General features: G+C 34.6%; 1 protein-coding gene across 3 annotated transcripts in view; it reads right to left on the bottom strand.

The window, feature by feature from the left end:
- Positions 1-12,046, bottom strand: part of LOC131801533 (aquaporin) — a 116,081-nt gene that overhangs the window by 89,784 nt on the left and 14,251 nt on the right. The gene's annotated exons all lie outside the window — the stretch shown is intronic.

Genomic DNA, 12,046 nt, shown 5'->3' with positions numbered 1-12,046 from the left:
GTTGTTACAGAGTGCATATTACGGCTGCGGAGGACAAAAATAACAAATCGGATGAACAATATATATGGGAGCTGTAGCTATATCTGAACCGATTTCGATCAAATTTGACATACTTATTTTCAGGTCCGATCTGATCTTATGTGCAAAATTCCATAATATTCGGACTGATATTACACGTTTGGTGCACAATAAACGGCAAATCGGACGAAGATATATGTGGGAGCTATATCTAAATTTTGACCGATTATCTGCAATTTCAATAGGGTTCGTCCTTGGGTCAAACAAATGATTTGTGCAAAATTTCATCTGGATCGGGAAATAAATGCGAACTTTATTTTGTTTACAAAAATACATGGACAGACGGACGGACAGATGGACAGACGGACGGACGGACAGACGGACGGACGGACATACATAAATCGACTCAGAATGTGATTCTATCTCGTTTCCTTTTGCCTGTTACAAACAAATGCACAAAGACATAATACCCTGACCACCTTGTGGTGTAGGGTATAAACAGCAAAGGTCGGCCCGTAATTTTAATACCCTCCACCATTATGAAAGAACTTGAAAAATGTTCAAAAAATTCCGTCGAAAATACCGCTCAAAGGAAAACCATGTATGTGGGATATACGAAGACGAAGCCCTTCATAGACAATTTTCCGTCATAGGTTGTAGTACCCATTATGAGCTTCAAATAAGAAATTTGAAACAATTCCGGTGAATCAAGATTTGAATATCTGGAGGTACTGTTGTATGGGGGGCTATACGATATCGTGGACCTATATAGACAATTCTCTTTCAGAGGTTAACTTACTCAGAACGAACCTCCTTATGTGTGTTTTCAGACAATTCCATTGAAAATTTTTACTAATATCATCAAAATATCTAATATCGGGAGTTATGGGGGATATACGACATCGTGAACTTATATATATAATTTTCATTAAGAGACAAAGTACCCGAAATTAACTGCATGTGCAGAATTCAGTTGAAATATATGGCTACAATCATTAAAATGCCGAATATCTGGGGGTACCGTTATAGGGGGACTAAAGGCAATAAAATCATCGAAATTTCGAGTATCGGGAGGTGCCGTTATATCGACATCGTTTCGACTCCATCCTGATTACAACAAACGGACGAAGAATATATATACTTAATAGGGTCTAAAATTTCGATGATTTCATTATTTCGATGAGTTATGAACGGAATGGCGAACTTAAACAGATTTGATTGTAAGTCAACAAAGAACATAAATCTCTTTTTTCGTTGTAGTTCGAGCCGAACTTCAAAAAAATAAATAAATAAATATATATATATATATATATATATATATATATATATATATATATATATATATATATAGAAGTATCAAGTCTCCAACTGCCTTCATAGGTGGCTAAAATCGTTTAAATCACGAATCTCCAGACATATCGTTATATGGAGGCTATAAGAAAACTTGGATCGATATATCTGATTTTCGATACCAGCCCTATGTCAAATAATGTGGGCTGTACCGTGATTTCAATAGAGAGACGTGCATCATTATATCGACTTAGAATTGTATGCCAATCATGAATATGAACACTTTATGAGGTCAACGACGAGTGTGTATTTAGAGGTATTACAAACGGAATGAAAAATTTAATATACCATCCTTTCCATGGTGGAGGTTAAAAAAATGTATATAAATGTCGCCAAAAAAAAAAAAATCCCGAAAAAATTTTCTAATTTCTCATACGTATTTTTTTTTCTCTTGGAGCCACTGTCTTTGGCAATGCGTATACCCTTTGTTATACCCTCAGCCATATGGCTACAGAGGGTATATATCATTTGATACGGCCAAAACGTGCCTAGTCGAAATAACGGTTTTAGACCCTAGGTCTCTTTGGACCAAATCCGTTTCAGAACATTTGGAGTCGATCTAGCGATGTCCGTCCGTCCGTCTGTCTGTCTGTCTGTCTGGCTGGCTGGTGCGCACGATAACTCTCGAAGGGAGTATCCAATTTGGTCCAAACTTGGTACATCGTAATATTTTTGTCAAACTTAGATCGAGTTCGGAGATGGGCAATATCGGTCCACTCCTTCTGGTACCTCCCCCACAAAAGTTCAAAATTTTCAAAAAATTTAATTTTTGCACAGAAAGAGAAATTATAGTCCGATTTTGCTCCAACTTTGCAAATCTTAATATTTGCGTCAGTGTGAGGTCGGGTGTGAAAATGGAAAATATTGGCCCACTCCATCAAGTACCTCCCCCACAAATGGTAAAAATTTTGAATAATTACAACTCTCATAAAATTTGATGTAAGTGTCCGATTGTCTTAAAATTTTACACATCCCAATATTTATATTAACCTAAGGTCTGGTGTTAAGATGGAATATATCGGTCCACTCCTTCTGGTACCTCCCCCACAAAAGGTCGAAATTTTCAAAAAAAAATATTTTTTTTTTTTGCACAGAAAGAGAAAGAATAATTCGATTATTCTGCTACTTTGCAAATCCTAATATTTGCATCATTGCTAGGTCTGGTGCGAAAATGGAGAATATCGGTCCACTCCTTCTGGTACCTCCCCCACAATGGGTCAAAACTTTAAATAATCACAACTCTCATAAAATGTGATGTAAGAGTCTGATTGTCTTGAAATTTCACACATCCCAATATTTATATTAACCCAAGATCTGATGTTAAGATGACAATATTGACCCATTCTTTAAAAACCCACTCCATAGAGGGTGAAGAGGGCTGAGGGTATACATCTGTCGGCAAAGCCGACCGATACTTTTTATACCCTCAGCCATATGGCTACAGAGGGTATATATCATTTGATACGGCCAAAACGTGCCTAGTCGAAATAACGGTTTTAGACCCTAGGTCTCTTTGGACCAAATCCGTTTCAGAACATTTGGAGTCGATCTAGCGATGTCCGTCCGTCCGTCCGTCCGTCCGTCTGTCTGTCTGTCTGTCTGTCTGGCTGGCTGGTGCGCACGATAACTCTCGAAGGGAGTATCCGATTTGGTCCAAATTGGCTCCAAGGTAATATTTTTGTCAAACTTAGATCGAGTTCGGAGATGGGCAATATCGGTCCACTCCTTTTGGTACCTTACCCACAAAAGGTCGAATTTTTCAAAAAATATATTTTTTGCACAGGAAGAGAAAGGATAATCCGAATTTGCTCCAACTTTGCAAATCCTAATATTTGCGTCAGTGCTAGGTCAGGTGTGAAAATGGGCAATATCGGTCCACTCCATCAAGTACCTCCCCCACAAGTGGTCAAAATTTTGAATAATTACAACTCTCATAAAATGTTATGTAAGAGTCCGATTGTCTTCAAATTTCACACATCCCAATATTTATATTAACCCAAGCTCTGGTGCTAAGATGAACAATATAGGTCCACTCCTTCTGGTACCTCCCCCACAAAAGTTCGAAATGTTCAAAAAATATATTCTTTGCACAGAAATAGAAAGGATAATCCGAATTTGCTCCAACTTTGCAAATCCTAATATTTGCGTCAGTGCTAGGGCAGGTGTGGAAATGGACAATATCGGTCCACTCCATCAAGTACCTCCCCCACAAATGGTCAAAATTTTGAATAATTACAACTCTCATAAAATGTTATGTAAGAGTCCGACTGTCTTCAAATTTCACACATCCCAATATTTATATTAACCCAAGGTCTTGTGTTAAGATGAACAATATCGGCCCACTCCTTCTGGTAACTCCCCCACAAAAAGGTCGAAATTTTCAAAAAAAAAAAAAAATTTTTTGCAGAGAAAGAGAAAGGCTAATCCGAATTTGCTCCGACTTTGCGAATCCTAATATTTGCGTCATTGCTAGGACAGGTGTGAAAATGGACAACATCGGTCCACTCCATCAAGTACCTCCCCCACAAAATATTGAAATTTTGAGTACCCATGAAGCTCATAAAACGCCAAATTAACATCCGATTCCATTTAGACTTGGCACATCTGTCGAAATATTATATCATATTTGGGTCCGATAGGAAATGGGCAATATTGGCCCATTCCTTCGGGATCTGCTCCATAGAGGGTCAAACGTTTAAATAACCTTAACACTAGTCAAAATATATTTAGATAATCGAACATAAGCTGAGGGTATATCTCTGGCGGCAATACCGACTGATACTTTTTAACTTGTTTACTTGTTTTTTTATATGTCATTCTATGCCCGCTTTTAAACAATCCAAACCACCCATGTAGCAAAAAATAAAGAGTTGCTTCATTATTTAGAAGGGAAATGTTTGCCGCAAAATAAGTTTGACATTCCGAAAGACAGCCTTGATTTGTTCACCTAGAACACACCTCAAATAATGTGATTTTTTAGCTAGCTAGCTATCTAGCCTAGCCATTTGATGAATTATGAAAGAGACACAAATACGAAGACAAAACATGAAGCTATGCCAAGTAACATCAGAATGTCATAAATCATGAGGCCGACTGGTGGGATATGCCTATGTCGTTGTGGGAAGGTGCACAATAAGAAATGATTGCCAAGAAACGACGAATGAAATTGATATTTAGATAGATTGCGAAAGAAGTCAATAAATGTTGTCGGTCCATCAAATTGTTGGAATTCTGTTACGAATTAGGAAAAGGAAATGCTTTTGTTAGCAAAGTGCATTTTTTGTTGACCTTTAAAACTGCAATAAAGCTTAATTAAATGGAAAGCGGTTGAACAACAAAAATGTAGTCGATAATCAGTCCCGTTTGGGGTGAGATCCCCAGAAAAAGGATAACTCAAATTTTTTGTTTATTATTCCAATTTTTTAATATAATAATATGTTTTTAATATATTAATAATAAAAATAATAAAAATTTAATAAAAGTATTAAATTGTATAAAAGAAAAGTGAAATATTTATTTTTATTCACTCACTTATTTTGTAAACACTTATAAACACTGTGACATGCGTTATTTCTAGGCTTATAATTAAATTAGCTCAAATACAATTCCCTTGCTTCTTTCATAAACGGAAATTGGTATAATTTCATAAAATGTTAGCCCTTTACGTATGTGTATACGTATACATATACAAGGTGAGATGAAAAAACTGCAGACAACTTCAGACTGCTGTCATTTCATTACTTTTCAGACTGCTGCGATTTTCAAGCAACTCGTCCGACTGCTGTTAAAATTATTCCAGTAACAGCTCATTATATTATTTGCAAGCGTACTAAAGCATTTTGGTGAGAATTTTCCAGAAAAAAAGTTATTCGTGATGGAATTCAAGCGTGATAGTGTGATTTCTTTATATTTGGCTGGAAAACCACAAGTGGCTATCGCTAGAGAACTCCTGCATTTATACGTGAATGAATCTTTTGTGTCTCGTACCATCGCCGTCAAGAAAGTGGACGGAAGATCGGAAGCAACATCGAAATGGTTCGAAAAGTAAAGAAGCGACTTGATCGAAACCCGCGTCGCAGTGGCCGAAAAATGGCCCGTGAGCTGAACATATCGCAATATTCCATTCGCCAAATACTGAAAAATGAGATCGGGGTAAATCCATTGAAATTTCTAAAAGTGCAAGAACTTACACCGCAGCAGAAAGAATATAGACTCAAAAGAGTGAAAGTGTCGTTCGCTTGGCCGAAAGTGGTGATCGGAATTTGGTTTTCTCCGATGAGAAAACATTCGTTGTTCAGCAGTTTTAAACAAACAAAATGAATGTGTTTACTTGCCAAAGAGGTCAGCTGAAAATGTGCACCTTCGGTTGGCCACCAGAACTCAAGCGCCGGCCATGGTGATGGTGTGGGCCGCCATAACAGCCGATGGTCGGTCGCTCTCCGCTCGTATTAATAGACCGTGACATCAGAATAAATGGCGAATATTATCACGAAAATATTTTGGAGGGTGTATTAAAGTCTTGGGCATGCAAACATATTGGCCGCAGACGTGGACATTCCAATAGGACTCAATACCATCGCACTCAGCACGCACAATCCAAGAATGGTTACAAAATGAGGTTCCTCGATTTATTTCAGCGCACAATGGTCACCAATATCTCTGGATACCAATCCGTTGGACTTTTGTGTCTGTAGTATTTGGAAGGCAAGGTTGGCACAAAAAATACCAATGTGCCGATCATCTCAAGCAAGCGCTACGCCTGGAATGGGCCAAAATACCGCAGAGCAACACTTGGGCAGCATGTGGCGGGTTCATTGGCCATTTTAAGGCCTAATTCGAACAATTCGAACAAGTCTAAACTTATTCTAAAATTTGATGTTACATCCTACATTTTTTGCTTTCATTCAATAACATTTAAAACAAAATGTATAAATTGTGGAGTTTGACTTTATTGCAGATTTTTTCATCTCACCCTGTATGTTTATATATTTATTTACTTCTTCTGGGAAAAACAAGAGAATGTTAATGTTTGTTGATTAATGAGTTTAGGTTTTTGTGACATTGAAACATGCAATGCTATATGAAAATTGAAAGAGAATTTCCCGTCCTGCCCTTGTTAATGCAAATTTTTTTGTTTGTTTTGACGACGAAATGTAGGTGAAATACATCAGGGGACATTTTCCATGGTGCTTTAAGAAATTTCCGGTTTCAATTTAGGTATAATTAAAAATGTTTTTTTTTACTGTAATGGGAAAGAGAAAGGGAATGGACGCATCAGTGGGAATAGTTGATAGTTCCATATAAGGAAAATTAAAGTATATATGTTTTAAATTTATCAACAGTTTTTTTTTTAAATCGGATTGTTAATTTTTTTCCTTAATTTTTTACATTTTCCAATAAATGTAGAGTTATGCATAAAACTTTTCCTACCCTGTGAAAAATCTGATATAATATAAAAATCACACAAACAATTAACACGACTTTAGAAAACATTTCATGTTACAACAACAGAAAAATCCCATTAATCTTAGAACATGAAGGCAATTGTTGTTTTACACAAAATAAACTACTTTTCTCAATAGAATGACTGTTAGCGTTTTTTATTATTATTTTTTTCTTACTTTCTTAATTTATTTGCTGATTTTTAAGTGCCCTTACGTGCTAAAGCCTTAATCAGCGCTGATGAATTTCTGTTTTGAAATGGAAATATTTCTGTGTGAAATGTTAAATATTTTATAACATCCATTCAATTAAGAAAACCACACATGAACAGTAAAAAAACCGGAAAGCAACAACCAAATATCATTAACGGATTAGGGTTGCCATTTTAAAGGGGTTTGGGCAATTGGTCGGCATTACCTTTGTATAACTTTTAAATTAAAATTAAAATTTCAATATTGAACACTAATTTTTATACCACCACACAATATGGAGGGTATAATAAGTTTGTCCACCCGTTTGTAACACCGCGAAATATAAATTTTATTCCCCCCTATATATTCTTGTATTCTTGATCAGTACCTCCCTTTTTTCGATATTTAGATAATTTTGGTATTGTTTCAAATTTTGTATTTGAAGTTCTTAGTGGGTACTCTAATCTATCACAGAAAATTAAAAATGCATGTCCTGGTATTCGTATAGCTCAAACATAATAGTCGGTATTTAATAATTTTAGCGACACTATTCGCCGGCCTTCTATAGATAGAAGCCTTTAAAGAGCCTTGCAATGGACTTTTATAAATCGACTCAGTGGACTTTTATAAATCGACTCAGTGGACTTTTATAAATAGAAGCCCTTTAAATGTCCTTTTATAGATATAGGTTCTTTAAAGGACCTTTGGTGGAAAGACCCCTTTAAAGGACCCTTTATATAGAGAAGCCCATTAAAGGACCTTCTATAGATAGAAGCACTTTTAAGGAGCTTCTATAGATATACATAAAAGCCCTCTAAATGTCCTTTTATATATAGAAGCTCTTAAAAGGACCTCTGGTGGAATGAAGCCCTTCAAAGGACCTTCTATATATAGAAGAACTTTGAAGGACTTTCTATGCGTAGAAGTCTGGGACAAAAGACCCCTTAGACGGCATTCTATAGTTAGAAGCCCTTTAAAGGGCCTTCTATACGTAGAAGCCCTTTTAAGGGCCTTCTATACAAAAAAGCCCTTTAATGGGCTTTCTATACCTAGAAGCCCTTTAAAGGGCCTTCGGTAGATAGAGGCCCGTTAAAGGGTCTTCTATAGATCGAAGCACTTTAAAGGGCCTTCTATAGAAAGAAGCCCTTTAAAGGGCCTTCTATGGATATAAACCCTTTAAATGGCCTTCTATAAATAAAATCCCTTTAAAGGACATTCCATAGATAGAAGCACTATAAAGGAGCTTCTATAGATAGAAGCCCTATAAAAAATAACCTTGTATAGGTAAAGGCTCTTTTAAGGAGCTTTGATGGAAAGAAGACCTTTACAGGACTTCTACATAGAGAAGCAATTTAAAGGACCTTCAGTAGATAGAAGCCCTTTGAAGGACCTTATAACCCTTTAAACTGCCTTCTATAGCTGGAAGCCCTTTTAAAGGACTTTCTATAGATAGATGCCCTTTGAATGCCCTTTAAATGGTCATCCATACATAGAATCGTTTCAAGAGATATTTTAAATGAAAAAAGATTTATTTTTTTCTCATTTTTATTTGGTTTCCAAATTTGACCGAATTCGAAGGAATAAAAAATTCCAAGGCATTTTTGGTCGAAAATTCCCTAAAAATGGCAACATTCCCAAAAGTAGTATTCATTCACCTAACCCTATTCGAGAGCAATTGAGATAATCTATATCTATAAAAGAGGAAAATGTTTGTACGTTTGTTTGTTTGTTTGTTTGTTTGTTTGTAAATTATGGACTCGAAAACTGCTGAATAGATTTTTCTGAAAATTTCCATATATACTGCAACATCGCCTGAAAGTAACATAGGCTATATAAATTTTTGAATTTCCACTTGGAACTGGAGATATAGCATCAGAATCGGAGGTACCTCCCAAAAATTTAGATTTTATATGCACATATCTATTGATCGGTTAAAGATACAGTCTCCAAATTTGGAATGTGTAACGGAATTTGGAACAAAAATAAGTTTGCTAAATTATATTGTAATCGGTTCAGATTTGGATATAGCTCCCATATATATTTTCGACCGATTTCGTTCATTTGATGCCTCAAACACAATATGAATGTTCGATTCCAATGAAATTTGGAATATGTGACGGGATTTGATCCGAAAATAAATTTGTCAAATTATATTGAAATCGGTTCAGATTTGGATATAGCTCCCATATACATTTTCGGCCGATTTCATGTATTTGGTAGACCAAACAGGATATGTACTTCCAATTGTAATGAAATTTAAAATAAGTAACGGAATCGGGAGCAAAAATGAATTTTTCAAATTATATTGAATTCGGTTCAGATTTGGATATAGCTCCCATATATATTTTCGACCGATTTCATGTACTTGATGCACCAAACACGCTATGTATCTCTAATTTCAATGAAATTTGAAATGTGTAGCGGAAATTAAAACAAATATACATTTGTCAAATTATATTAAAATCGGTTCAGATTTGGATATAGCTCTCATATATATTTTCGACCGATTTCAAGTATTTTATGCATCATACACGATATGTATGTTCGATTTCCAAGAATTTTGGAATATGTAACGGGATTTTGATTAGAAAATAAATTAGTCAAATTATATTAAAATCGGTTCAGATTTGGATATAGCTCTCATATATATTTTCGACCGATTTCAAGTATTTTATGCATCATACACGATATGTATGTTCGATTTCCAAGAATTTTGGAATATGTAACGGGATTTTGATTAGAAAATAAATTAGTCAAATTATATTAAAATCGGTTCAGATTTGGATATAGCTCCCATATATTATCCGCCGATTTCACATATTTGATGCACATTTGACAAATTATATTCAAATACGCTCAGATGTGATTATAGCTCCATATATATACTCAGCCGATTTCACATATTTGATGCACCCAAAGCGAGAGAGAAAAAATCTGGCACCAGCAAAAATTGCACAATTATATTGAAATAAGTTGAGGTTTGGATATAGCTAACATATATATTTCGGCCGATTTCATACATATTATGCACCAAACACGATATATATGACCGATTCCAATGAAATTCTGAATGTGTGGCGGAATTTTGTTATAATAATAAATGTGATAAATTAATTGGAAATTAGTTAAGATTTGGATATAGCTCCCATATATATTCTCGGCCGATTTCACATATTTGACGCACCAATTTCAATTAAATATGAAAGGTGTAGCGGAGTTTGGTGTAAAAGTAATTTTTTTAAATTATATTTAAATCGGATCAGATTGGGATATGATTTTAATAAGAACCATTGACTCACAACGCCTTAGGCTAACACTCAAAAACAACACAACAATTTATTTGAAATACGCTTATTACGGCGAAGTATGTTGCTATCTCAAATTCACTACTTGCAATAGAAATGCCACTCTACTTAAAAAAATTGCAGTTTCCTGCACGCTTGGTATTTGCAATGAAATAAATAAATCTAAATGTCATGTTACTGCTTTTGTAATGATTTTGTTTATTAACGCATTAAATTAGTGCAATATTTTTTTTTAATTTTTAAATTTGTTTTTCTTTATCCAACATATATTCGTAAATAAAATTTTGAATGCATATAAAATCAAAAGGGGTAGCGAAGCGCACCGGGTTCAGCTAGTTTTATATAAAATTACCTTAATTTATTTCTCAAAGAAAGAAAAAAAGCAACTACGACAACAACAAAACGAATTCTGAAAATTGTTAGCTAAAAGGGAAATAAGTAAGTAACCCTTTAATCGTTTCGTTGAATCATTTATTCTCCCTCTCGCGCGCTATGACGTTCGGCATAGTAAAATTACATCAACTTTATGTCAGATTACATTTCAATTATTTATGACAGATAAAGAAATGCATGATTGTTTTAAAAATAATACATTCACTGGGAACTGGGGAAACACAAACGATTTTAAATTAATACTATTAAATATTTCAAAGGAGGTAATTCCATGGAATTGCATTTGCTAATGATTAATTGAGAGAGAGACGACATCAACTGCGTTGTGTGTGGGTTTGGCGGCACGTGAGGTGTGGGAATCTAGTTTTGTTCTGTGAAAATGTATTTTTTTTCTTTATTTCTCAGTGCTGGAAAAATTTGCCTTAAAGGTTCTCAACCTCCATATTTGTTCAAAAATATATAGATTAAAAATTATATATGTCGATGAGTCTGGAAAAGTTTTAGTTTCGCAATAACCACTTGAAAATTTTTATATTTTATTGCCAAAAATTAACTGACCACAGACCATGTGTGAGTTAAAAATACATTTCAAGTTCAGCTAACTGAAAAACATTAATATAATTTATGACCTAATTAACAATTGTTAGATTGCATTATTTTTTTGGCGATAATCACAATACAAGAATTTCAATATGGCGCTTGAAAAATAAACAGCTCATCAAATTGCGCCCGGTGTGGAAACTTTAAGGTTTTTAATTTTGAAATGACACATGTTTGGACATTGTCCACAAAAGTAGTTTACAGCCTATGATTTTGAAGAGGCGAACAGAATTGAAATCATTTCTTTTGGGAGTATCGACATTTTCCCTTTAAAAAGCTAGGCGTTTTTTTGATGATATTATAAATCAATATGATATGCCATCAATTGAGTATCACGATTTAAATTGATTTATAATTCCTTACGGTTTGTCATATAATTGAAAATACAATACTTGTCGAGAATGGAATAAAGGAATTTGCTTATGTCAATTATTTTGCACCCCGTACTACGGATAGAATATATAGGGAAATGCTTATGACATTTTAGTGCTTTTCAGTAATTTTATGTCCCTTTGTGATACAGACTTTGAAATTTTTGAATCGCCTAATTGAATATATATTTAACAAGTAAAAAAGCTGTAAGTTCGGCCGGGCCGAACTTTTAATACCCTCCACCATTTGGTACAAATTTGGCAATTTCCAAAAAAAAAAATAATAATTAAATAAATAAATAAATAAATAAACAAAAAAATCCGTTAAAAATTCTGTTAACATCTTAAAAATACCGAATGTCTATACGACGACGTT

Source organism: Musca domestica, unplaced genomic scaffold (genome assembly GCF_030504385.1).
Source record: "Musca domestica strain aabys unplaced genomic scaffold, Musca_domestica.polishedcontigs.V.1.1 167, whole genome shotgun sequence".
In the NCBI taxonomy this organism is placed as follows: Eukaryota; Metazoa; Arthropoda; class Insecta; order Diptera; family Muscidae; genus Musca; species Musca domestica.
The sequence above is the reverse complement of the archived record's forward strand: the minus strand, read 5'-3'. Positions and strand labels throughout refer to the sequence as shown.